Below are 25,940 nucleotides of genomic sequence, written 5' to 3'. Positions count from 1 at the left end.
TTGGGGCTGTGGCTTGAAAGCCACAATCTAGCCCCAAGTATTAATGCTGTTGAGTATATATCTTTCTAGGGAGAATTTTGAAAGCATTTTCAGTTATGCTTATCATTTTGCTAGTTATAGGAAAAGGCCATTCTGTATGGAGACTATAAAATGATCACGTATAGCTGATATAGAATGCTAATATAGACTGGTGCTGGCAATGTGGGAAGCATCATGGAACATTAAGGGAAAGTAATGCTGTGAATATGAATGTTACAGCTTTATATATCAGCAGCACTTAAGAGCCCTAAATTATATCTTGACTAAAAAGAATTAACTAAAGGTCACCTTATTGCTGAATCGTTTTGGAAAAATCCAAGATTTACTAAGGTCCTGATTCTGCCACCAGGATAGAGTAGTCTCATTGACAGCAGTGGGGTGACTCATGGAGTAAGGTACTAATCTAAAATGACTAAAGATGGCAGAATTGGGCCCTAAATACTTTATCATTGTTAGATTATGCACATTGTTTAGTAGCGAGTAAGTCTAGTTACATGTGGAAACTCATGAAAGAAGGGAATGCTATTTGATTTTACTGGCAGAAATGGCAAAAGTAAATGACCAAGCATTTGCTACGTTTCTGCTATGTTCCAGGGAGATCAGAAATGTCTGGAATAACTTAAAGTATAGCGAGCTAGTTCACCAGGAATATTGTTGATGCTCGCTCAGCTTGAAATGTTGATATTCTTCTAGTTTTACCATCCTCTAATTTCATTGCCTAGATCCTGACATGCCTTTACAAAGGGCAGCCTGTGGTGGGGCAAGGGAGTAAGGTGTCTCCACATCTTGCATGGAAGCCATGTAAGGGTTAGCCAGAACTGTTGCCCTGGTGTGAGGGGAGCTCAGGCCTGATATTAACATGCTTCCTGCAGGGCATACAATAGCCCAGTGTTCCATGGACTCCTGTGGGTCGGCAGACTATATCTAAGGGGTCCACAAAAGATGACTATGAAAATAAGTTTCAGATCCCAGAAAAGGCATTGTTTTTCTGATCAATTAAATGTATGTGAATACCCCCACCTACAGGTCAAAACCTGGAAGTGTTGTTGTAACCAAGAAGTGAGGTTCTTACCCACGAAAGCTTATGCTCCCAATACTTCTGTTAGTCTTAAAGGTGCCACAGGACCCTCTGTTGGTTGTAACCATAGAAGCCCATAGTTTAGAACCGTTTCTCACGCTGCGTCAAATGCCATGTTGAGCACGTGCAACACCTATAGTTGAATTCTGTTCAGTCAGTTTTTGGTCTAAGACTCCTGTGGTAGGGGTTCACGAACCACAAGTTGAATTTCCAAAGGGGTCCGCACCTCCATTTTAAATTTAGGGGTCTGCAAATGAAAAATGGTTGAAAACCACTGCAAGAGTCCAAAGGGAATGAGTAGGCACAGGCATAGCTCTGCTTCATGAGAGCCCTCCACCTATTCAGAGGGCAAGTATCCACAGGGAATGTCCAGAAGATATTCTGTTTCTCTGTGGCAGAATGTTTCCTTGTAATCCCCTCCCCGAGTGCAGGCCTGTGCCTAAATGGCACAATCCAGCCCAATATGATTGCAAAGATATCTTTATTAACTTCTCTTGTGTTGGAGGTAATTAATTAAGCTCTGTGTTTTCCTTTTCTTTTATCTTTCAGTGCTTCCTCTATGGAGCAATAGAGGATTGTCATTGCATTTCCATAACTATATTTTTATTACACACTAGACATCATGTGTTTTTTCGCTCTCATTTAATTACTGTACATGCAATCATTTCAAAGACTTTGATTTGTTAACAAAGGCACAAATAGGGTCATGACTAAAGCTGTGCAAAATATTTGACAAGAAATTAAAGACACTTGAAATGTCCCCATTTTCAGGTTCACTGAACTGCTGTGAACACTGCGTGTTTCATGCAAAATATTTTCACGTCACCAGAAAATGAAGGTCAATATTGGGTATAAAAAGGTTAGTAATTGCATGCTTGGGAAAACATAAAAGCAGGTTTTTTTTTTTACGGAGCAGTCTGAAATTTCATTTTCAGGCTAGAATGGGACATATTGCAGGACCTGGAAGAAGGAAGCTACATGGTATTTATTCTGGATCTTAATTAACTAAGCCTATTCCATGTGCTCAAGTGGGTAAGCAGGTGACATTTTAATCTCCTTTATCACAGAGAAGAGAGATTGTTATATGTGCTCTCTGTGAACCAATGAGTAATAAGCTAGTTGTCTCTGTTACTGTCCAGAGGCCTAAGCTCAAAGGATTTCCAGGCACCCCTGCCGTCCTCCGCCCCCCCACCCCACCCCCCAAAAAAACAAAAACAAAAAACCCACACAACTTTGATATGGTACATCTTTGCCCAGATTTCTGGGAGACAAGTGAAGCAGAAGGAAGCAGCTTTTTGGAGTGGCATTGTTGGGTGAAAGGCAGTAGAAGGTGTCATTGTCCCATTCATCACAGAATAATCAACAGTGGCAGGGACTGGTCATTGATACTTTAATGACTCCAAAAAATGTGACATGGATGTTTACTAATTTCTCCCTCGTGGCCCCTCCACGCACCCCCAAAAATGCTGTTGTCTGGTTATTCTTTTTTGTATGCACGTTATAATCTGTTAAGAATATTGAATTTGCCATACTGGATCTGAGCATTGGTACATGAATTCTACTCTTATTAGATATGGTGTATGTTAATATGTATATTGCAGAGTCTGCACAAAATGTGTGTGTATGTATTTGTTTATATAACGTATACATTGGAGTTAGGCTATTCTGTGAGGAATATTTTCGCAACTTCACTATATTCCTCCAGTTTCTCGGTTGTTTGCAATATGGTAAAACCCTTGGGGAATTAATTGATGTCTGCATCTGCCCAAAGCAGTGCTCTTACTTTTGTAGGTTTATCTCTTCCAGTGGAATTTTTCAAACTAGAAAAGGACATAATTACAAAGTCACTAATTCCTTGGATTACAGAACTTTTTTTCCCCCAGAACCTGTCTACTAAAGGTGAGGTTACCTGGCAAAGTGCCACACTTATGAGCCTCTCTGATTTCTGTGCTTGTCTGCAGGAATTCGGGTGTAATGGCATGACACCCACATCTTTTGTGAGCACCCTTTCTGGTCGGGTGTGACTGCGGTCTTTAAACAATCCCAGTCCTGGTATCAGACCATACCCAAAAGGCTTCCTCGGTCTTTAAACAATCCCAGTCCTGGTATCGGACCATACCCAAAAGGCTTCCTCTCTGGAGGCAATGGTTTCACCCTCTCTGGGCTGTTCTTCTATACATACTACCCTACTTCCTGTAGGTTCTGTTCCCAGCCACTCATATTAGTGCTCTCAGTGCACACACACACAATCAAAACAACTTGTTTTTTTTTTTCACTTTCCCATAACTCAACCCCTCCTCCCCCAATAGCCATGTTCTTCAAATGTAAAAGAACAAATCACTTTACCCTGAGACCAAGAATAGAGGATTTCACCATAAAGGTGACTTTTTCAAATTACAAGCAAGTAAAATCAGGGACTTATAGTGGAACCTTGTACCCATTGTTTTTGCCACTGTAAACTCAATGATGAATAGTAGATTGGGTCCCTTTACTTTCTTATTAAATTAGGACTTTGATACAAACTCAAGAATGATATATTTTGATTCCCATTCCCATACATCATTTGGAACCAGGTTACACATGTTAATCTGACACAACATGTATCGTATAAGTGCACGGAACATATAGGTGTGAATAAACCAAAAACTGTAATATGTTCGGGCCTGAAAATACATTCTTATGCTTGTGAAGCTTAGCTAGCATAGCACAAAGCCCTCTGGGTTCTGCAGCCTTGCTCCACAGTCCCTAATGAGTGAAATTGTGATCTCTCTGAAAAAAACTAGAGCAGTACGAATTTTGAACTATCGGAGTTGGTGTCTGAGCTTATTTAAGCTCCGAGACTGCTGAGAGAACAACCAGCAAAGCCTGCAGATACCATGGCTACCACTGGATAGATTGCAGTTATAATTGGCTATTGTGAAATACAGAAGCTTGGGTGTTAGCTCGCGTCAGTAAATTACAGAATAAGCTCTGAGACACAAGGTCTGTTGATTTCTATGTTTTTAAAGAATACACAAAACAAAGGAAATGCAACAGCTGGTAAAGAACAAATAATATAATAAACATTGTCAACCTTTGGGCCGCCTTCCATATAAATAATACTATAAACAAGAAAAGGCATTATTTAATAGGAAGACCTCAAACCAGTCCACTGGCAAAATCTGAAATATATACCGGCTACCCTTTCAACCCTATTTTAAAAGAAAATAAAAAAAATCGTACAAAGCCTGTACCATGCCATATCTTATTTCAATTTTTATACACATTTTTTGGCCTCAGTTATTAACTTATTACCTATCACTTTTTTTTTTCCTGATGCCAAATCACTTGCGCCTATTTCAGCTGAAAGTTAAATATTTTAAAACTGCTTTAGGGAATCTTCCTACAGCCAGACTGATACCTGTTTAGATTTCTAATGGGATGGCAGCACTGTTCATGACTACAGATAAAATGGATTTTCATGACCCCTGGGAATTGGAAATTCTCAGAGCCTTGCAGGGTTCAGTCCAGAGAGGGAGAAGGACTCAGTAGATGTAGCTTATGTATTTCTTCGTAAGATTTCCATGTGCCTGTCACTTTTTCTTAGATCAATACAAACTTTTGTAGTTGTGTGTATGTATATAATACACAAACACACACACGGCTTCCAGTCAGGTCAGAAACATTCCACCGATCAGGTCATCTCAGCCAGAACCAGGATGTGCAGAGGGATATAAGAAAATTTAAAATCATCTGCAAAATGTTGTTTGAACTTTAATGAACCCCAGTTTGTTTGGGGTGATGGTTCAACTTGGTTCATACAGTGTATTAACTTGTCCATTCATATCTACTGAGAAGAGAAAAGAGATTCTGAGGAGCTATCAGTCAAGATAAACAGCTGAGCAAAAAAGGAGATGGTGCAACTACTTTTTGACATGTAGAATTAAAGAGGAAACATCCAAAAATATGTGAGAATCCCTGTTGTCTTAGCCTGAGGACTCGGTCCTTCTCATTCATGGAAATCTGGTAGACATTCTTTAATGAATTGTAGAGCGTTTTTCCTTGTGGACTCGAACATTACAGCAATATCCACAGCTCCTTCCAGGTCCAGTGCCTTTATGAGAACAACACTCAGCTTGCTTTTTCTTAAGTCAAAGATCCTCAGCACAAAAATCAAAACAATCTCTAATGACATCTTCAAAAGTTTACAAAAATTACAAGTAGAGCAAAGCTTTTGTAGACTAGTTGGAAATTTAGAGATTTCCTTCATCCATTAGGTTTCTCAGATGAAGCATAGCTTTCACTTACAAAATTTGTTTTTCATACTTAATAGAGGTGTGCTTAAAAAACATTATGTTGTTATACTTTGGCCTAGTCTACACTACAGAGCTAGAATGACATAAGCTGTCTTGCGTCAACCTACCTATGGAAGTGCCTAGACTTAAATTTTGCTCCTGCCTACCGAACTGCCATGTTACGCCATCTTAATATCTTCACCTCCATGAGCGGCATAGAGTGAAGGTCAATGTAGTTAGGTCAACACAATGTTAATGTAGACACTGCATTGCTCATATGACTATTAGTGGCCTCCAGGATGTGCCCCACAATTCCCCACCCTGACCACTCTGGTCAGAGTTGTGAACTCCTCTGCCCTGAGGACAACTGGCTAGGGAACCGCCTATCCCCTTTAAAGCTCCACAAATTTTTGAAATGCCAATTCCTTGTTGCTCTGTTTGGAGACCACACCTAGGAACTGCCCAGCTGACCATGCCAGCTACACACTGCAGACATGCTCCTGCCTGTAATACACAGGATGTGCTGGATCTCCTGCAGCTGAGGAGAGAAGAGGTTGTGCAGGCACAGCTCTGATCCAGCCATAAACACTTCGACATCTACGAGCAGATTGTTCAGGCCATGCAGGAGAAGGGCTACAAGAGGGACCAGCAACTGTGTGAAAGCCAAGGAGCTGTGGCAGGCATACCAGAAGGCAAGGGAGGCTAACTATCAGTCTGCTGTGGAGCTGCAGACCTGCTGCTTTTACAAAGAGCTGCATGCCATTCTCACCAGAAACCCCTCCCCCTCCCAGAGCCCCTTGGATACTTCAGAGGATCCTGAGTCGGAGGTCCCTTCAACAGTGAGGAGGAGATGTTGGACGAGGAGGAGGAGGAGGAGTATGGGGGACAGGTGATTGAGAGAGCCAGCTACACAGCAATCCAGGACATGTTTTATTTACTCCATCCAATCCCTACAGTCCAACACAGGCGAGCCTGAGGCATGGGAAGGGATCTCTGGTATGTATGTTGTTTGCTTTGAAATTACAGGGAGGGAACCCCCAAAGTCGCAGGACACATCTAGTGATTTAGTCTTTTTTACTTATGCTAGAAGAGGTAGTGAAACAACCATTAGAGGTAGAGAAGTATTGGAGCATCAGCTTTCGTGGGTGAATGCCCACTTCATCAGACGCAAACTTATGCTGCAATACTTCTGTTAGTCTTAAAGGTGCCACAGGACCCTCTGTTGCTTTTTACAGATTCAGACTAACACGGCTACCCCTCTGATATTAGAGGTAGAGTTGCTCTCTGCTTCTCATCCCCCTCTAGAGCTAGGCAGAGGGGGCACTGCAGAACACTCGATTTATGTGCACCAGACTCCTCCACAGGGATCTCGATGAAACTTTCCTGCAGATAGTCTGCAAGATTTCTGGGGAGGGCTGCCTTATTTCTTCTGCCACAGTAGGACACTGTCCCATGCCACTCAGCAATAACTTCAGTAGAAACCATTGCAGAACACAGGCTAGCAGCATATGGTCCTGGGTGGCAGCTGAACACCTGCAGGAGATGTTCCCTTTCAGCGTCCATTCCCCTCAGGAATCAGAGAGCAGCTAAAATCACGACGGCCTGTGGAAAACAGTCTCAGTATTCAGTTCACTTTCCCAGCCCTACATACATATACTCATGCCTGTGAGCTATCTTCCCTCATTTTCCCCAATTCACCCCTCTACAGGGACATACTCACCATGGTTGGTGCTGAGACTGCTGCCGGGCTGTATATATCCCAAGGAGAAGTGAGGATGTAGTGCTTACAACTTGTGTGGATCAAGGGGAGTGAGTTCAGTATCCTAAGTTTTGATTTATCTTGTGAATACCCTGACAATGGTAGCTCTGTGTATTGTATCTTCAGCTGCTGCAAATGTGGCCTTGATGGTCTCTCCATCCACACCAGCCAAATGGCTGAGCCAGATAAGAAGGAAGAGGACTCAGAATGACATGTTCCAAGAGAGCCTGCAAGCCTCTGCTGCTTAAGATACTGAGCACAGGGCTTGGAGGATCACCCTCATGGATGGCCAGGGATAGAGCGGAGAGGAGAAAGGCACAGAAAAGGAAGGGGATGTGCAGCAGGAGATGCTTGCACTTGTCAGGGAGCAAACAGACATGCTGCAAACTCTGGACCTGAAGATTCAACAATCCAGTGCTTGCCTCCCTTTGCAGCCCATACTGATGTTGGTAAAGTGTCCCTGGTGATCCAGCAGTGCTTGCATTAGCATAGAAAAGTAGCTGGTTTTGTTGAAATACTCTGTGGACCCACCACAGTTTGGGACTTCCTTTGCTGCAAAACCATCCAGTATGTCCTGCACATTGCCCAGAGTCACAGTCCTTCCTAGCAGGAGGTGCTTAACGGCATTGCACTCTTGCATTACAACAGCCCCTATGGTGGATTTCCCAATTCCAAATTGATTCCTGACTGCTCGGTAGCAATCTGGCATTGCAAGTTTCCACAGTGTGATTGCCATTCTCTTCTCCACTGTCAGTGCAGATCTTATTTTGATGTCACTGCACTGACAGGCTGGGGCAAGTTTGTCACACAGATCCTGGAATGTAGCCTTGTGCATCCGAAAGTTCTTCAGTCACTACTCATCATCCCAAAACTGCATGACAATGTGATCCTACCAGTCAGTGCTTGTTTTTTGGGCCCAGAACTGACGCTCCACTCTCAGAAGCTTTTCCATGAATGCCACCAACAACCTTGAAATGTTTTTCTATGCCCCTAAGCAATCTGGCCTCCAATGAATAAACATGTTCCCTGGAGTTCCTCTTGTGGCTCTGCAAATATTGCAGGATCAGGTGGCCAGTGCTTGCAACACTCGTCAGAATAGTGCAGAGTTGTGCAGGCTCCATGCTTCTGTTAAAGATGGCAGACACTGAGGTGGGACACATGGGTTTGTAGGATTTTGAAAAGAGGTGTGAAACATTATTTGGTGCAGATGTAATTGTGGGATGCAGAATACTGCATTATGGGAAGTTGAATCCATTCTCCCAGTAACCCTGCGTGACTAATTTTGGCCCCACAAGGCACTGCAAAAACTTCCCAAAACACCCTGCGGTGGATGGGGGCAAGTTGAATAGTGGGATACTTACCCATGGTGCATTGTTTTCTGCATTGACATAAGCGCTCCTAGTGAGGACGTGCACCACTTACACCAGGAGTGTATTGTGGACATGCACAAATGATTTAATTATGGCGCCATCTGTATCCCAATGTAAATTAGGTCAACTTTATTTTGCAGAATAGACATGGCCTCCGTCTTGTCAGGTTACTGTGGAAAAGACAAATCTTCAGCTACCACAAATACCATTGTCCCCACAAGTGATAGGGAAAAAAGATCTTCTCTTGTCTTCAATAATATTTGCATACATGCATTGTTCAAGCCACTTCAGATCTACTTTATACCCTTCCTCCTTTTCATTATGCTGGAAACCTTCCATATTTCCCTAGGTGACCCATATTCAACTTCTAGGTTTTGGTTTTTTGATTTTGGATTCTTTTTAACACAAGTCTTTAAACTGTTGCTTCAATTTTATTGAGCTCTTGTGGTTTTACTATCCCAGCCTTCTCACCAGATTGCATTGTTTTCTCATACACAAAAAGCAAAACGTGTATTTTAACTGTAGATTACTTAGTTCAGATTAAAGAACAAATAGATATAATATGAAAAAAACACATTGAATCATTCTGTACATTTTGCAGCTAAGCTAAAACATAAAATGGCAGCTGCCTCTAGCTGCCCCAGCACAGAGACTCCTCTATACTTAAAAGTACAGTACACAGAAAAGACAATGACAAAATCTGCTTTTGGTTTCATCTCTAGGTTCAGCTATTTTCAGCCTGTCCGGTCTCTGAGACGCCTCAAATTCATCGATCAAATCCAGCAACAGTAACAAACTATAGAGTTTTTCTTGAGGTCTTCTCTGAAATACCTCACTCTTCTCAAATAAGAAGCTTGTCAACTTTTAAATCAGGTTATACTGTTAGTGGTTTGGTGTCTCCAATGTTCTCAGCCTTGTTTCCATTTTAGAGCCCAATCCTGGAAACCATGATGCTTGTCAATGGGACTAATTATGTGAGCAATGTTTCCAGGTGTACAAAGTTTGAGGGTTTTGGCATGAGTTGTTGTGCTTTCTGTGTGCAAAATTTCTGAAAGGAACCTATGAAGATTAGTGTGCTTATTTCATGCACTAATAATTCAAAATGGCTGAATCAGTTTTCTCCAGCACGGAAGTATTATTCATTTCAGGTTAACATGAAGCATGACAAATATCAGGTCAAAAGGAATCAGCTGTAGCATGCGCTCCCAAGATGAGATGCTCACACTTGCTACAATGTCTGTGTCTGAGTATTCACATTTCATGAAAGACTATAGTTGAATCTCGTTAATGATGTTACTTAACCCCATAGATAAATGAATAATAAAAAATGGGGATAAAAATATTGACTGTCTCTCCAAATTACTGAGGTATCAACTTAGATTTTTGTACTCAGCTCTGAACATATTGCCTTGTATGTCCCAGATATTTATCCATTGAATTAATGTAGCTGGAAGTTGAATCTTCTTTGTTCACAATAATATTAAAAGTCTCAGTCATGTAAATCCAAAAATAAATCAGTGGCCTGTTTATATAATCTATCACTTGGATCCATGATGGATTGCTGAATACACATGTCAGGACCTAATCTATTCATAACAACATATAACTTTGCTAAGTGGAAGAGCTAAGTGAAATTCAGAACTTCTACCCTATGAGAAATGTGGGTATTTTTGACAGTTTTCAGTGCAAGTCTGGACAAAAACACTAAAATATCAACATTTTTGGCAGAATAAATAGTTTAATAAACTATTATGTAAATATTTTGTCTTAGGTTGCTGAACTGAATTGAAACAGTTCACTTCAGCTTGGTTTGACATTAAATTGCATCATCTGTCTGGCCAAATTACATCTCCCCTTATGCACTGCAGCTGCCCTTCCAGCAAAACTGCCACTATGTACCATAGGATTCCTATGACTACAAAGCATCACGGGGGATGTAGATTTGCTGGGGAGCTCAGCCTATAGAGGGAAAATGGGGGCACGAGGCACACAATATACAACTCTCATGAGGCAACGTGGCAACTTAGGAAAGAGAATGGGGGCATGAGGCACCTGAACTACAGCTCACAGGAGACACTGAGGCATCTCTGGCAAACACAGACTAATGTCAACCTGACCCTAAACAAAATATCCTGTTTCTGTTTTCCTGACAAAAATCAACATTTTATGGCAAAATCAATGTTTTACCAGGAACAATCCTGAGTTTTGCGGAAACTGCATTTTCTCTCAAAATAAATCATTTTAGATGGCAAATTCCTGACCAGTTCTATTGAATGACAATGACAGTTACATAGAAGTATGGAGAGGAGACAAGACATATTAACACAGATCTTCCTCTACTACAGAAAAAGCCTGCAGGAAAGGTCTCCGGGGAATGACTGTGTGACGGTTCCCATGTGTTGTTTTTCTCCTATTGTTCTATTTTGGATGGAGCTTTGCCCTCTTCTGCAGAAGGTTAGATCTCCAGAGTTTTGCCTGAATAGGAACTGAGTAAAATCTGACTAAACACTTCAGGATTTAGCCCTATAGAATGTGTAGCACTAAGCAAATTTAAGTGGATATATATGGTCTTAAGATGGTTTTAAAAAATGGAGTAAGACAGGATGGTTTTCAGATTTCCTTCAGGATCACTGAAGTTTATCATATCAAATCCTGCTTAGGGACTTTGAAGTTCATGGGTGATTTACCCTGGACTGCAGGAATATGCCATGGTCTATTAAGTAAACACTGGAAATGCACATTCATGTTTGAATTTCAAGTGTTTAAATATCCTTCTGATTATATTCCATTTTTTAAAAAATCATTTAGGGCTAGCTTGTGGCTCAGTCACAGGCCTGAGTAGTGTTTGGTGCATAGGTGTACTGTCCCAAGGCTACACATGGATGGTGGAGTGGGCTTTTTGTGGGTTTTTTGTTTGTTTGTTTTGTTATCGAGATATCTCTCTGATGCACAATTCCTTCAGTGACTCCTGTCAGGTTTGGAGAGGAAGATATTAAAGTATCTAGGGGGGGAGGGATAGCTCAGTGGTTTGAGCATTGGCCTGCTAGACCCAGGGTTGTGAGTTCAATCCTTGAGGGGGCCACTTAGGGATCTGGGGCTAAAACCAGTACTTGGTCCTGCTAGTGAAGACAGGGGGCTGGACTCGATGACCTTTCAAGGTCTCTTCCAGTTCTAGGAGATAGGATATCTCCATTTAAAAAAAAAAAAAAAAAGTAATTAGCTACAGACCTTTAAAGGGTACAGTATAGTCCTCACCATGCACCCAACCAGCTCTACAGGCTGGCACATCAGGAGGGGAAGAGGTCTAGCTCTGCTTACTCTCCATCTTCCTTGGCCCCTTCTCCCCAAGGCCCTGCAATCTCCAAAGAACCAGGAGTTGTGCTCTGGGAAGCCCTGACACAGCTGCACAAGGAGGTGTGGGGGGTGGGGGAGGAGAAGCATTTGTATGGGAGAAATCCTTAGTCTCTTTTACTTGGCCATGTTTAGGCTAGTCACAATCTAGCCTTTAGTATTGTTAAAAAGAGTGATTTAAACATTTGTCTTAGTGGAAATAATAACCAATGTAAACTGTAGACTAATTCCTTGAAAACTAACAACCAAAACAGCTGATTTTGAGCAACAGTAGCATTTTTAAAAAGTAATGTATTAAAAACTGTTTTTTTCTTCCCCCCCCCCTACGTTTTCCCCCTAATTAGCATAACTGTCCAATATTTCCTTAACTAAAATCTTGTATGCCCAGTTCAACTCTGTGAAATTATACTGTTTGTATTGTAACGTCCTACGAATAAATCTTAATACTGAGACCACAGTCTTTTAATGTAAGTGTTTTGGATGGTACCACTCTAATTCTAATGGTTATAAATAAAGCTCTAATGCAAATTTACAGTTGCAAAAATAAATAGCATTAATCAGTGATTACTTATTAATCATTGTAGTATTAATCAGGCTAGAAAACCTGTCTGAACTGAGTCAACAGGTTCAAAGTGCTACTGGGCACTGGTTAAGATCCCCCATTCTTCACTGCATTGCACATGGGTGGATCCACTCTTCTAGAACCCCATTGTCTCCAGTGGGACTCCATACAGGTCCGCCCACACCAGGGCTCATGACAGGATCAGAGCTTAAGTTGGAACCATTATTAAAACATTAAGAGAACATTAAAAAGTTGTTATGTCTTGTTTAAATCATAGCTCTTGAACATGAACAAATATTTAGTAATTCCTTGAGTGAAGATAGTGTCCCATTTTTTATTTCATTTGGTTGAAATGTTTGGCTCACTTTAAAACATTTTGCTGAATACATTTGACAAGTTAATTTTTGATATAGTTTATTTATCCCAGTTCCTTTTAATTTGTCAGATCATAGTATGTATTCATTTCTTTTCTAAAAGAACACTAAAAACTCAGATACATTTTAATTGTCTGGCATCTATTATTTCCTTGCCCCCAATAACTGAAATTGGCTTTGTACAGAAATGGATACACGTTTCAAAAACTGTGCTTTCCTCCTCAAACAATATTTATTACATAGTTATGAACCAAACAAGACACTTCACTTATGCATTTTTCATTATATAATATGCTGCAAATTAGATTTTGGACAAACTAGCTCTGCACACTTGGGGTTATTCCAAATTTTAGACTGAGTTTGGGGGGGAAGATTTCTGAAATAAATTGAATATTTGAGTACAACCATACAAAAAATTATAATTTGTTGATCCAGTACTTTGTATCATGTTGTGAGGGCAGATGCATCAAATCTCACAAAACAAATAAGGCTATTCATCTCAATGACAGATTTTTGAAAGATTTATTTATAATATATGCCTCTTAGACTATTCACCACCTTGTCAGGCCTTGTCTATGCTAGTAATTTTGAGACCTGCAATTCCCAGTGGTTGTAGTTCCACTGGTGGTAGCAGTAGTGTAAACAGCTTTAAATGGGCTCACCCATTTTTACCAATGTGAGTATGTCCACACAGCAGCTGCAAGCATGCTTATCAGTATGGGTAGGTAAATGTGCTAGTTCGGCTCAAGCTAGCATGCTAAAAATAACAGTGTGGCAGTGGCAGCACTGGTGGCAGGTTGGTCTAGCTGCCAAGTACATACCCAGGGTTGGGCGGGTTTGTACTTGGGTTATTATTATCCACTCAGCATGCTCCCAGCTGCTGTGTAGGTATACCCTTGTGGTCTCAGCCACCACTAATGGTACTCTTGATGGAATTATGACTATTGTAATTACAGGTCTGAAAAACTCTAGTAAAGGTATAACCATGAGGCTCAATTCAGAAGTATGTAAATGTCACTGTAAGATACATGCCAGAAAGTCAAATTAGTGAGTGAATGTTGTCGTAGCTGAAATAGAGAGGGGATAGTAGGTGAGGTTGTGGTATATTGCAACCTATTGGTTTCTCTTCCTCTTCTAACTCCACCCCTCTGCCATCTCATCACAAAAATGACACCAGTTTATCAGCATGTAACTTATACTTCAACTTAACTATACTCCTGGCTAGATTCATACCAAATAATATGGGCAGGTAGCCTGGGTCAGCTAGGCCCAGGGTAATTCAGTCCTGAGGAGGCTGGCTGCGTTCATATGGCCATTCTTCTGGAGTTTCTGCTAGAGGATAAAAGTGCTTTAAACTGCACTGATGGCTGCTAGTGGAGGCTGCAGCACATTCCATGCAGTTCTGCACATATGCTCTTTTACATGTAGATACATATTAGTAAATGCTTAAAGTGGAGGAAACTGCTATAACAATTCAGCTTGGGTCCACATTGGGTACGGAGAAGAATATTCCAAAGCAAAGTACAGAAGTCACCACTAGTGGATAGATCCTCTTCAACTTTTGAATTCTGTTCTTCTCTCCCCCCCCTCCCCCCCCCAGACTTGGTTTGCTATGATCTTTATTTCATCCTTTAAGTCTGTGATTATTATTATCATTATTATTTTACTATTGGAATAATTTACATTAATATTCCCAGAGATTTCTTTAACAACCCTTCTAGGTGTGTTTAAGGTCTTAAAATAGGTGATACAAAGGGCTGAGTCTCTTTGGTAATAACAGTATTTTATTTTATTTTTCTTATAATTATGGATTCTTTAAACGGTGAGCATATCTAGTCTGCTTTTAAAGTAGCCTAGTTATAATGTAGTTGCCGATAACAACAGCCCTTCTGACCTCTGCATTAGAGTCATGGGGATTAAATAAAATCGCTAAAGAGCTTAGCCTTGTAAAATCTACTTTAAATGCTCTGGAGTGTAACCATTTTATTGACTAAACCCCTGACTGTATTATTATTGTATGAGGGGTTTTGCACACATTTAGTATACAAACAGAAGTCCACTATCATGAGGCATTTACAATCTTAATTAAACAGAAAATATGGATTTTTTTTCATTAATTTCAATGGGGGTAGGATTTCACCCATCAAACCTAAATTTAGATTACTAAGAAAAAGACTTTGTTTAAAATATCTGGTACTCTAACTCCTCTATGATAGTTTTGTCTGAAATGTTCCCAACTCCATGTACAGGACCAACTAGATGAGAGAACGTCAGAGTCTCAATATGTAGATGAGGAGAGGGTAAAATATTAATCAAAATGGAACCAATATGCTAGCACAAAAAAAAGTAATAAAGTTTTGTGGAATATTTAAATTTAGGAGTCGGAGGAAGCTGATAGGGGCTAAGTGTAGTGTATCGAAAACTGTTAACATTACAAACTATCACTTTTACTTATTGGGGGTTTTCTATGCTTGCTTGCAGGCTAGGGGACTCTTCAGGGAAGCATGTGGTAGCAGCCAGTCTGCAAAAAGCCAGCCTAAAGTAAGGTGGGGTTAGTTGTGCCTCTATTTTAGGGAGCAGTCTGCTCTTTCTCTCTCTCGCTCTCTCTCTAGTTTTGGTGTGTTCTAGATTCTGTGAAAAGTGCTGACCTATGTTGTCATCATCTTCTTCAACCCCAGCCAAATCCCTTCTTCCTAGGCATGGCATGATGGGGCCAAAATATTTTCAAATTTTAGTATGTTTTTGTGTGTTTGTGTGGATTCAAACATAGCAGTTTCCACAGGGGTAGTTCCTTCTTATGCACAACATTCAACAGCTCTCTTAGGTCTGTGTATTTTACTCCAAAACTAAATTGATCTCTGAGATCCTCTTTTTGAAAATTACCAAAACAACAAGAAGCAGACAGTTTTTGCATGCTTGCCAAAAATTCAGAGGTATTTTCTCTTTCTGTAATGTTCTTAGATAAAAGTATATTGTTCTGTTTTAAAAAAAAAATCTTTGGAAGGTATATAATGTTTCTTCAGAATCTCCATTATGTCCTTATTCTACAGCTCAGGAGGTTCTTATGGAGAACATAAATCTTTAAGCACTGCAAATATTGTTTTTCGCCACCAAAGGAAAACAGTCCTTTGTTTATCAGTGTCTTCTTTAACATTTGCACAAAAATACTGATCAAGTCTCTTAGTGTATGTTGCAAAATCTTTCTCTTTTTCATTCATTTAGAAAATATCCATTTTGCCATATGTAGCAATTTTATCTTTCTCTCTCTTTTATAACCCTCCTTCAGCACCAGTTTTCTTGGATATGAACATGACATAAACACAGAAGTTGGATTAAAAACAAAATCCTTTTTCTGGATTTTCAACCCTGACACACAAGAGCTAAAAAGACACACAGAGAGAAAGCAGGCTGTTTTATAAGGCAGAGAAGCATAACTCAATCCACCTTGCTCTAAACTGGCTCTTTGCAGACAGACTACAGAAGATTTATGGTACGTCTACACTGCAATATGAGACCAGGGTTCAAACCCAGTCTGAAACCTAACCCCTTCCCTTGAATCTACACATAAATTATACTAACCCAGGGCTTAAACCCAGAGTTCCAGGACCCCACAGGCATGGAGAGCCTGAGTCAAGCCTGGGCCTAGGGTTCAAGCCCTATTGCTTTGGCGTTTAGAGCTCCACACTGGACCTATGAACTAGGAATCCACCACAAGTATTCCACAATCCCAAAGGCGGACTTTCTTTGTTCTCTGGGCAGTCAAGTTTGGTGAAGAGTCAAGTTTTCCCACATTTCACCATTTACGAAGGACTAGAGCAGCCATGTTTTGGGAGGATGCTAGGAAGTCTGAGATATGGGTGGCTGGATTCCAGTTTGCATAATGCAGCGTAGACCATGGAACCCCAAATTGGGATTCATGGGTTAACAATTCCTAACCTGCGGTTACAAATGAGTGTAGATCAGTGATGGGCAACCAGCAGCCCACGGGCCGCACGCAGCCCATCAGGGTAATTCACTCACAGGCCGCAAGACAGTTTGTTTATATTTGCATGGCCACCCGCAGCTCCCAGTGGCCGTGGTTCACCATTCCCGGCCAATGGGAGCTGCAGGAAGTGGCAGCCAGCACGTCCCTGTGACTTCCCGCAGCTCCCATTGGCCACTGGCCACTGGAAGCTGCAGGCGGCCATGCCAATGTAAACAAACTATCTCGCGGCCTGCGAGCGCATTATCCTGACGGGCCATGTGTGGCCCACGGGCTGCATGTTGCCCACCACTGGGGTAGATGCTCAAGCCCTAGATTAACAAACCCAGGGCCTGTTAACTCAAGTTCTCCTTATCCTGGGCTTACACTGCAGTGTAGACATATCACTTGCTTCCTTCACAGCCCCCTAGCCTGCAAGCAGGACCAGGAAACCCCTTAAAAGTTAAAGTGATTGCTTGTTCCTTTGACACAGTTTTCAATACACCACACTGAGGTCACTCTACTCAAAAGAAAGTCAGCAATACAAAAGTATCCATCTCAGTATGCAGTTAAGAATTGAACTAGAATTGCCAATTAACTGAAGGAAGGACAGGTATCATTCTCTTTATAAACAAATCTTGCCTTTTCATTTATGTTTAAAGGACATGATGAGAATATCATTGCCACAAAGGATAATTGCACTCTAACTCGGCCTGCCTTACGCGCTACAGCAGAAGCAGGTTTGATTTTTAACAGTTTTAAATTAATACATTTGCTTGTTAATTATTCTTAGGACTTCCTTTATGAATTAGCTATTTTCCTCCTCTTCAAATTTTGCCCTTAATAATCCATGTACTTAGCCAGATATATGTGACTGAGAGAGCCTGGCTGAGATGAGGATCTTCAGCCTTGGTCTCCTATAACCCACTTGATTGGCCTATCACTGGGTGATTGGCTATTCTAGGGTAGGATGCTCTCTGGTTTTGATGAGAAATTCAATTTGAGACCTGATAAACCTTCCCAATGAAAGTTTCATTGAAACAGATATACTACTATGAAAAGTTTTGGATCCAGTTAAATGGATTTTCCAATGAAAAACCCTCTTGTTAAAAAAATTCCTGACTAGCTCTAGTGGTCACAATGAAAATCTAATTATAATTGATTTTTAATGCCCCAATTCATCATAGCATTTCATCAGATGTTCAAGTCAGATTGATTTCAAGTTAAGCATGTGCTTCAATGGGTCAGAATCATATTATACTTAAAATAAAACCAACAGCTCCAATATTATTCAAATGAAACAGTAAAATATTTGTCTCTTTAAATTCAAGAAAAATGCTTGTATTCATCTCCTGCTGGAGAAAGTACTGGCAGTCAAGCTTCTTTTAGCTCCCTACTCACTTTGAGTATGAGACTTGCCTAAATATCTCTAAAATCATTATTTAAAATACCTAAATATGTACTAATCAAATCAGAGTGCCCTGGATGACTCCTTTATGTATGTGCAGTGCAACTCCTTTCAAACCATCACATAATCACATGCTTGCCTATTCCCTATTGAAAAGGACTTTGGTTGATGCAGGAAGCTTCCAGGTTCAAAGATTGTCTTGTATCTTTGTTTTTATATGCCAGTTTCTTAGATTACTTTTTTACCCTGGGTCTGGACACATTTATCTTCATTCTAATCAGCAATATTTTTGAAAGCTTTTTTCTCCCTCTTCTAATATGTGAAATATTAGAAATGTTTATATGCAACAAAGGCCGCCTGAAAAGTAAAAATACAGTAATTGCAAAACTTACTGATTTGACCCATTTTCTTATAGTACAGAGTTATAGGAACTCTATTTAAGAGACTGTAGCTGTGACTGATTCACAATAAAGTTTTGGGTAACATTTTCAGAAGTGCCTGCATGACTTAGGAGCCTAAGTCTCATTGAAAGTCAGTGGGACCACTCACAGCTGCAACTGGAGTAAATGGAACCTGTGCTTTGAATATAGAAAACACTATACAATGCTAAGTACGCTGAAAAATCAGACCCTAGTGTCTCATATTGCCCACCTAAAACTAGGAGACACATTGGACCTTAATTTCTCTGTAAAATGGGGTTGTTAATATATCACATTAGTAAAGCACTCAGATACTGTAGTGATTTGCACCATAGAGAAGCTCATCATGAAATTAATAATTCTTGCAGTAAATAAGTCATGGGACCACATGTTGAACAACGAGAAGAAAAAGGACCGAATAGCTTCTCATTCAATGAGCACACTGAATGAGGCAGGGATCCTGCAGGGAAAAAAAATGTATGGGATAATGTAAATAAAAATAAAAACTATTATATTGTCTACACAACTGGGGGGCAAATTAAGGTTGGACAGAATTCTGGCATTTGCTAACTTCTGAATGCTTGATTTTATTATTTATTGGTATTATAGCACTGAGAAGCCCTAATCATGGAACAGGGCCCCATTGCAACCTGAATGTTATTTTAACATAGGTTTGTGTGTAAATTCTCTATAATATCTAGAAATGCCTTTGTTTTGGGTGTGTAGTGGTAGACTTCAGGTAATATTAGGAATTCAGGATTTTATTGTATTAATGCAACAAAACCATACATAAGTATCCCAACTACCTGAAACACCAGGGTATCACTTTCTACGGGAATAATGTACATCCAACTCCCTCTGTCTTAGGCCTGGTCTACACTAGGAGCTTATATCGAATTTAGCGCCGTTACATCGAATTAACCCTGCACCCGTCCACACCAGGAAGCTACTTAGTTCGAAATAGAGCTCTTTTAAATTCGACTTCTGTAATCCTCGAAAACGAGAGGAGTAGCGCTAAATTCGAAATGGCAATATCGAATTAGGCTAGGTGTGGATGGAAATCGACGGTAATAGCTCCGGGAGCTATCCCACAGTGCACCACTCTGTTGACGCTCTGGACAGCAGTCTGAGCTCGGATGCTCTGACCAGCCACACAGGAAAAGCCCCGGGAAAATTTGAATTCCTTTTCCTGTCTGGCCACTTTGAATCTCATTTTCTGTTTGGACAGCGTGGAGAGCTCAGCAGCACTAGCAACGATGCAGAGCTCTCCAGCAGAGTTGGCCGTGCAATCTAATAGAAAGAGGGCCCCAGCATGGACTGATCGGGAGGTCTTGGATCTCATCGCTGTGTGGGGCGATGAGTCCGTGCTTTCAGAGCTGCGCTCCAAAAGAAGGAATGCAAAGATCTATGAGAAGATCTCTAAAGCCATGGCAGAGAGAGGATACAGCCGGGATGCAACGCAGTGCCGCGTGAAAATCAAGGAGCTGAGACAAGGCTACCAAAAAACCAAAGAGGCAAACCGACGCTCCGGATCCCAGCCCCACACATCACGTTTCTACGAGGCACTGCATTCCATCCTAGGTGCGGCCGCCACCACTACCCCACCAGTGACCGTGGACTCCGAGGATGGGATATTGTCCACGGCCGGTTCCTCCTCGGAAATGTTAGGTGACGGGGAAGATGAGGAAGGAGATGAGGAGGACGAGGCAGTCGACAGCGCTTGCACCGCTGATTTCAACGACAGCCAGGAGCTCTTCATCACCCTTACCGAGATCCCCTACCAACCGTCCACAGCCCTTACCCCGGACACCGAATCAGGGGAAGGATCAAGCAGTGAGTGCTTTAAACATCTAAACATTTCATTTTAACATAAGTGGAATATTTATATTGTTAAGAATGGGCTTTTCAGTCACTCAGTTAAACATAGAAACTTTTATTTATAACAAAACAGGAATAATAACTATATCAGTAATTTGTTGTTCATGATTTAGTTGGCTTAGTAAACTTTTTTCTACTAACTATGTATAGAAAATCAAGTACTGTCCGGATATTCATGATTAGTCCACAACACGGCCCCTCCACTCTGTAGTCCGTTATGCTCAACTTAAAGGAAAAGGCGGTCAATGTGCCCGGGAATGGACAGACAGTCCTCCTGTGATAGCTCCGCATAGCTCTCCTGGAGGTACCGCTCCAGCATGCGCACGAGGTTCAACGGCAGGGCAATCTTGTTTGGTCCCCCGTGGTAGCACACGTTCCCACGCCATGAGTCCATGAGGTAGTCGGGGATCAGTGCGTGGCACAGCATGGCGGCATATGGCCCAGGCCTCTGCATGCATTCACGCAGCATCCTTCCCCTCTCGGTCTCCGAGATCCTCATGAGGGTTATGTCACACATGACGCCCTGCTTTAAATTAGGGAGGGGAATGTTAGTATTTGGACTGCTTTACAGCCACGCGGTGGAGGCGGCAGAGGGGCAGCATACAGGGATCTTTCCCGGGGACAGCCGCGAGGTGGTGGGACAGGGGCAGAGCTCATGCTTCCCTGATTGCTGCCAGCAGAGAGTGGCCTTGCATTCAGTGCGAAAGGAGCCCAGTGCTACTATTACATGTTTAAGCTGCCACAAGTCTACGGCTTACCATGTTTTCCCGCAGCAGAAGTAGAGGTGTCCTGCAACGCTTCTCTGATCGCAACTGCAGGACCCCAGACACATAAGGCGAGGGCCGAAAATTCGACCTTGTCCTGAGTGCGCATGTGAAAGGTGCAGTGCATGGTGTTGTTCACAGAGAAAGACTATGCTCTTTGTTAGCAACTTCATTTATCTGTCTCAGGAATTTACTCCCTTTTTCCCATTCCAACAGACACATCTGCGACTGTCTCCCAACCCAGCCTGGCATCACACTCCCAGAGGCTAGCGCAGATTAGAAGAAGGAAGAGAAAAACTCGTGAAGACATGTTTTATGAACTTATGGAGTGCTCACGAGAGCAGGCAGCCCAGACGACACAGTGGAGGGAGAACTTGTCACAAATGCACAGAGCAGTCATGGAACGGGAGGAGAGGTGGCGCCAGGAGGACCAGCAGGCTACTCAAACCCTGCTTGGACTAATGAGGGAGCAAACGGAGACGCTCCGGCGCCTAGTGGATGTTCTGCAAGACCGGAGGCAGGAGGACAGAGCACTGCTGCTGTCTATCTCTAACCGCCCTCCCCCGCCACCAAGTCCCACACCCCCCTCACCAAAAGTACAAAGAAGGAGGGGCGGCAAGGGCCGTTAAAACTGTCAGTCGGCCACTGCACACTGCTGCAGCAATGGAAGGCTCTCGTTCCAAAGTTTGGTTTCCTACCCATCTCACACTAGCCCATGTCCAAGTTTCCTTCCCCCCCCCCCCCTTTCATGTGCGGTTCGTAATAAAACATCGGTTTCTGTTAAGTACTGTTTCAGAGAGTGTCTTTTGGAGGGGATTCTGTCTGAAGGGGGGGAAGGGGTTTGTTACTTGGACAGGACAGTCACCTGTAGCAGGCTACAGAGGCGGGGGCAGGTCCAGCATCAGGACACATACACAGCACAGTCACCAGTTACCCTGGTCAGTCTGGGAGGCGGTTTTCTTGTTCTGGGGTGCGAGGGGGTTGATCTGTGACTTTGTGTCGGGGGAGGGCAGTTAGAGATCCTATGCCGCGGTCCTTATCCTGGATCACAGAGCCACGCAGCAGGGGATCTGTTACCCTCCGCCCCCTGCCAGAAAGTCACTTGGCCGACACATACATCCAGTCCCGCCCAGGACTGCTGGCAGGCTGCGTTGAAACAACCAATGCAGCACTGCGGAGCCTGTCATTCCCGGACTTTAGAAGCATCATTTGCATCAAAACAGTAAGCCCGCCCCCCGCCACAGTCTGCGTCCCCGGTTTAAAACATTCCCGCGAAAACAGTAAAAAAGAGAACCTTGTTCATTAACAGAACAGAACAGATTTTATTTGTTGGGAAGGTGGGGAAGGGGGTATGTAACTTGGAAGGATAGTCAACAGTAACTGGGTAAAGAAACGGGGGCAGGTTCAGCATCTGTGTCCACAAAGTAAAAAGTCACTGGAGACCCTGTTCAGTCAGGAACCTGGCTTTCAAAGCCTCCCTGATGCACAGTGCGTCCCGCTGTGATCTTCTAATCGCCCTGCTGTCTGGCTGGACGTAATCAGAAGCCAGGCTATTTGCCTCAACCTCCCACCCCGACATATAGGTCTCCCCCTTGCTCTCACACAAATTGTGGAGCACACAGCAAGCAGCTATCACAATGGGGATATTGGTCTCGCTGAGATCACAGCGAGTGAGTAGGCTTCTCCATCTGCCCTTGAGACGGCCAAAAGCACACTCCACCACCATTCTGCACTTGCTGAGCCGGTAGTTGAATAGTTCTTTCCCTGAGTCCAGTGCGCCAGTGTAGGGCTTCATGAGCCAGGGCATTAGCGGGTATGCAGGGTCCCCGAGGATGACTGTAGGCATCTCCACATCCCCAACAGTTACTTTGTGGTCCGGGAAGTAAATACCTTCCTGCAGCCGTCTACACAGACCAGAGTTCCTGAACACCCTAGCGTCATGAACCTTGCCAGGCCATCCAACGTAGATATTGGTAAAACGTCCCCGATGGTCCACCAGTGCTTGCAGCACCATGGAAAAGTATCCCTTTCTGTTTATGTACTGGCTGGCCTGGTGGTCCGGTCCCAGGATAGGGATGTGAGTCCCATCTATAGCCCCACCGCAGTTTGGGAATCCCATCTCGGCAAAGCCATCTCTGATGAGCTCAACGTTTCCCAGGGTCACTACCTTAGATAGCAGTAGCTTGACGATTGCCCTGGCTACTTGCATAACAGCAACCCCCACGGTAGACTTGCCCACGCCAAACTGGTTAGCGACGGACCGGTAGCTGTCTGGCGTTGCGAGCTTCCAGAGGGCTATGGCCACTCGCTTCTGGACAGTCAGGGCTGCCCGCATCCGGGTGTCCTTTCGCTTCAGGGCAGGGGACAGCAACTCACACAGTTCGAGGAAAGTCCCCTTCCGCATGCGAAAGTTGCGCAGCCACTGGGATTCATCCCAGACCTGCAGCACTATGCGGTCCCACCATTCCGTGCTGGTTTCACGGGCCCAGAATCGCCGTTCAACAGTATCAACAAGACCCAGTGACAGCGAGATGTCCTGGGCGCTGGGTCTCATGTTCTCAGAGAGGTCGGAGCTAGTGTCCGACTTCATGCCGTCACGGTAGTGCCGTAGCCTCCTCTCATGATTGATCTGCAGCTGCCTCTGGTACAGGTGGAGGAGAAGCTGCGAGGCGTTGAGAACTGCCACAACTGCAGCGATGGTCGCAGCGGGATCCATGCTCGCACTGCTGTGGCGTCCGCGCTGTCAGTAATCAGAAAAGCGCGCGAAATTATTTCCCGCCGGCGCTTTCAGGGAGGGAGGGAGGGAGGGAGGGCTTGAGTGACGGACGGATGACGACAGGCGCCCAAAAGCACCCTCGACACATTTTTTTACCCAGAAGGCATTTGGGGCTCGACCCAGAATTCCAAAGGGCAGGGGGGACTGCGGGAACTGTGGGATAGCTGCCCACAGTGCACCGCTTCCAATGTCGACGCTTGCCCCGTTAGTGTGGACTCACAAAGTCTCACAAAGTCGAATTACTGTCCTTAGTGTGGACACACACGTTCGACTTAGTAATATCGATTCCACATAGTCGAATTAACTAAAATCGAAGTACTCTCGTAGTGTAGACAAGGCCTTAGGGTTAAGAATTTAACTGCTTTCAGTGAGCTACTATTCTAGCTACCTAGCCACCAATGAACTCTTTCTTAGCATGCTCCTTATTGGTAACTAACCCTCTATCATTAAATACAACAATCAACTGCAGCTCTAAGATGTTTGTAAATTAAAACAGGTTGAACTTTCCTTCCTTTCAGTTGGTACGTATTTTGGTTCCTCTTATATTTTTCTCCTGATTTTCCTTTTAATGTATTCCTGAGATGGCTATAGATCCTTCCAGATGCTGAGAGAATGAAAGTGATGATTGTTGAGGGAACCCAATAAATGTATGTTAAAAATGAAAACTCTTATAATAATTTTTGACCATATAATATTACTCTTTAATATAAAATGTGCATTCATTTTTAGTTGTAAACATGCAAACATTCTGCCCCACATTTCCTCCATTCTCTTTCCCCTTATTCCTTACACCCTAGACTTGTGGTTCAGCAACTGCTAGGTCAGGGCAGATGATTTTCCACCACTCTCCTTCTTTATGGGATAAAAGCAGGGCAGAGCATCTTTAAAAGCAACACTAGAGCTCCATAATAACCCCATCAGCAGCTGCTGCCAAGTGGATTCACAGAATTTTGGCCACATCTCTGCATAGCACTGTGCTCTTTTCAGGATGTGCCAGCTTCCATAGGCTCCCTGGCAGAGGGAAAGTTGCAGCACCTCCTTACTGAGGGACTCTACTGCCAAGGACTGTTTGCCTTGATGTGCATTAGAAAGCAGCTTGCGGAAACCAGAGTGAATCTGGGACAGAAAATGAGAGATATAAAAACTTACGATATTTGAACCTGAAAGATTTCACACATCAATTCAAGTGTAAAAATTAAGGAATGAAGTGAATAACATTTCTCACTGTGAAGATGAAATACTTCTTTAAAAAAATTAATTAACCAGCCCATGTTCTGCTATTCACCTTTATTTAAAGTTTAGCATTATTATTAAGAATCAGTGGAAATGAAGAAATACCCTTGCTAGAATAATTTTGTTTCTCAGATAAGTAACTTTTCTTCATTGTTTGCTGCACTAGCTAATATCTGTAGGGTATCTTCATCAAGTGAATAGAATAATTAAGATTTTCAGAGCCAGGGGTTAATTCAACTATTCTATTACTAGGCATCAAAGAAAGCATCAAAGAAATGCAATTTTAGACAAATATATGATCTCTGAAGTTACTATTCAAGGCTCAGGCTTTTCCCCCCAGCACTACAACTTTCACTCTATGTAACAAACTCTGGTCTAATGTACTGGAGAATCTGGCAGAGCAAACCCCAAACCTTTGTCCATGGACAACTTCCTGTTGGCTTGCAGAGAGCTGGCTGGTGTCATGGTGCCCTTCTAGCTGAGAGAAAAGATGTGAGGGGAAATTAAAGGAAGAGTAAACAGAGTGATTAACTCATTTTTAAAATAGACAAAATATTTATTGTACTAAAGATGAGTAAATATATGTAAATATTTTCCTAATACTTCTATCTCATGTGCAACCAATTGCTGCCCAGCTGGATTAAGTTGTAAAGGAGCCTTGCTGGCCAAAAATCAGACAGAGCATAAACCAGGG

This window comes from Emys orbicularis, chromosome 3 (assembly GCF_028017835.1).
Source record: "Emys orbicularis isolate rEmyOrb1 chromosome 3, rEmyOrb1.hap1, whole genome shotgun sequence".
NCBI lineage: Eukaryota > Metazoa > Chordata > Testudines > Emydidae > Emys > Emys orbicularis.
The sequence above is the reverse complement of the archived record's forward strand: the minus strand, read 5'-3'. Positions refer to the sequence as shown.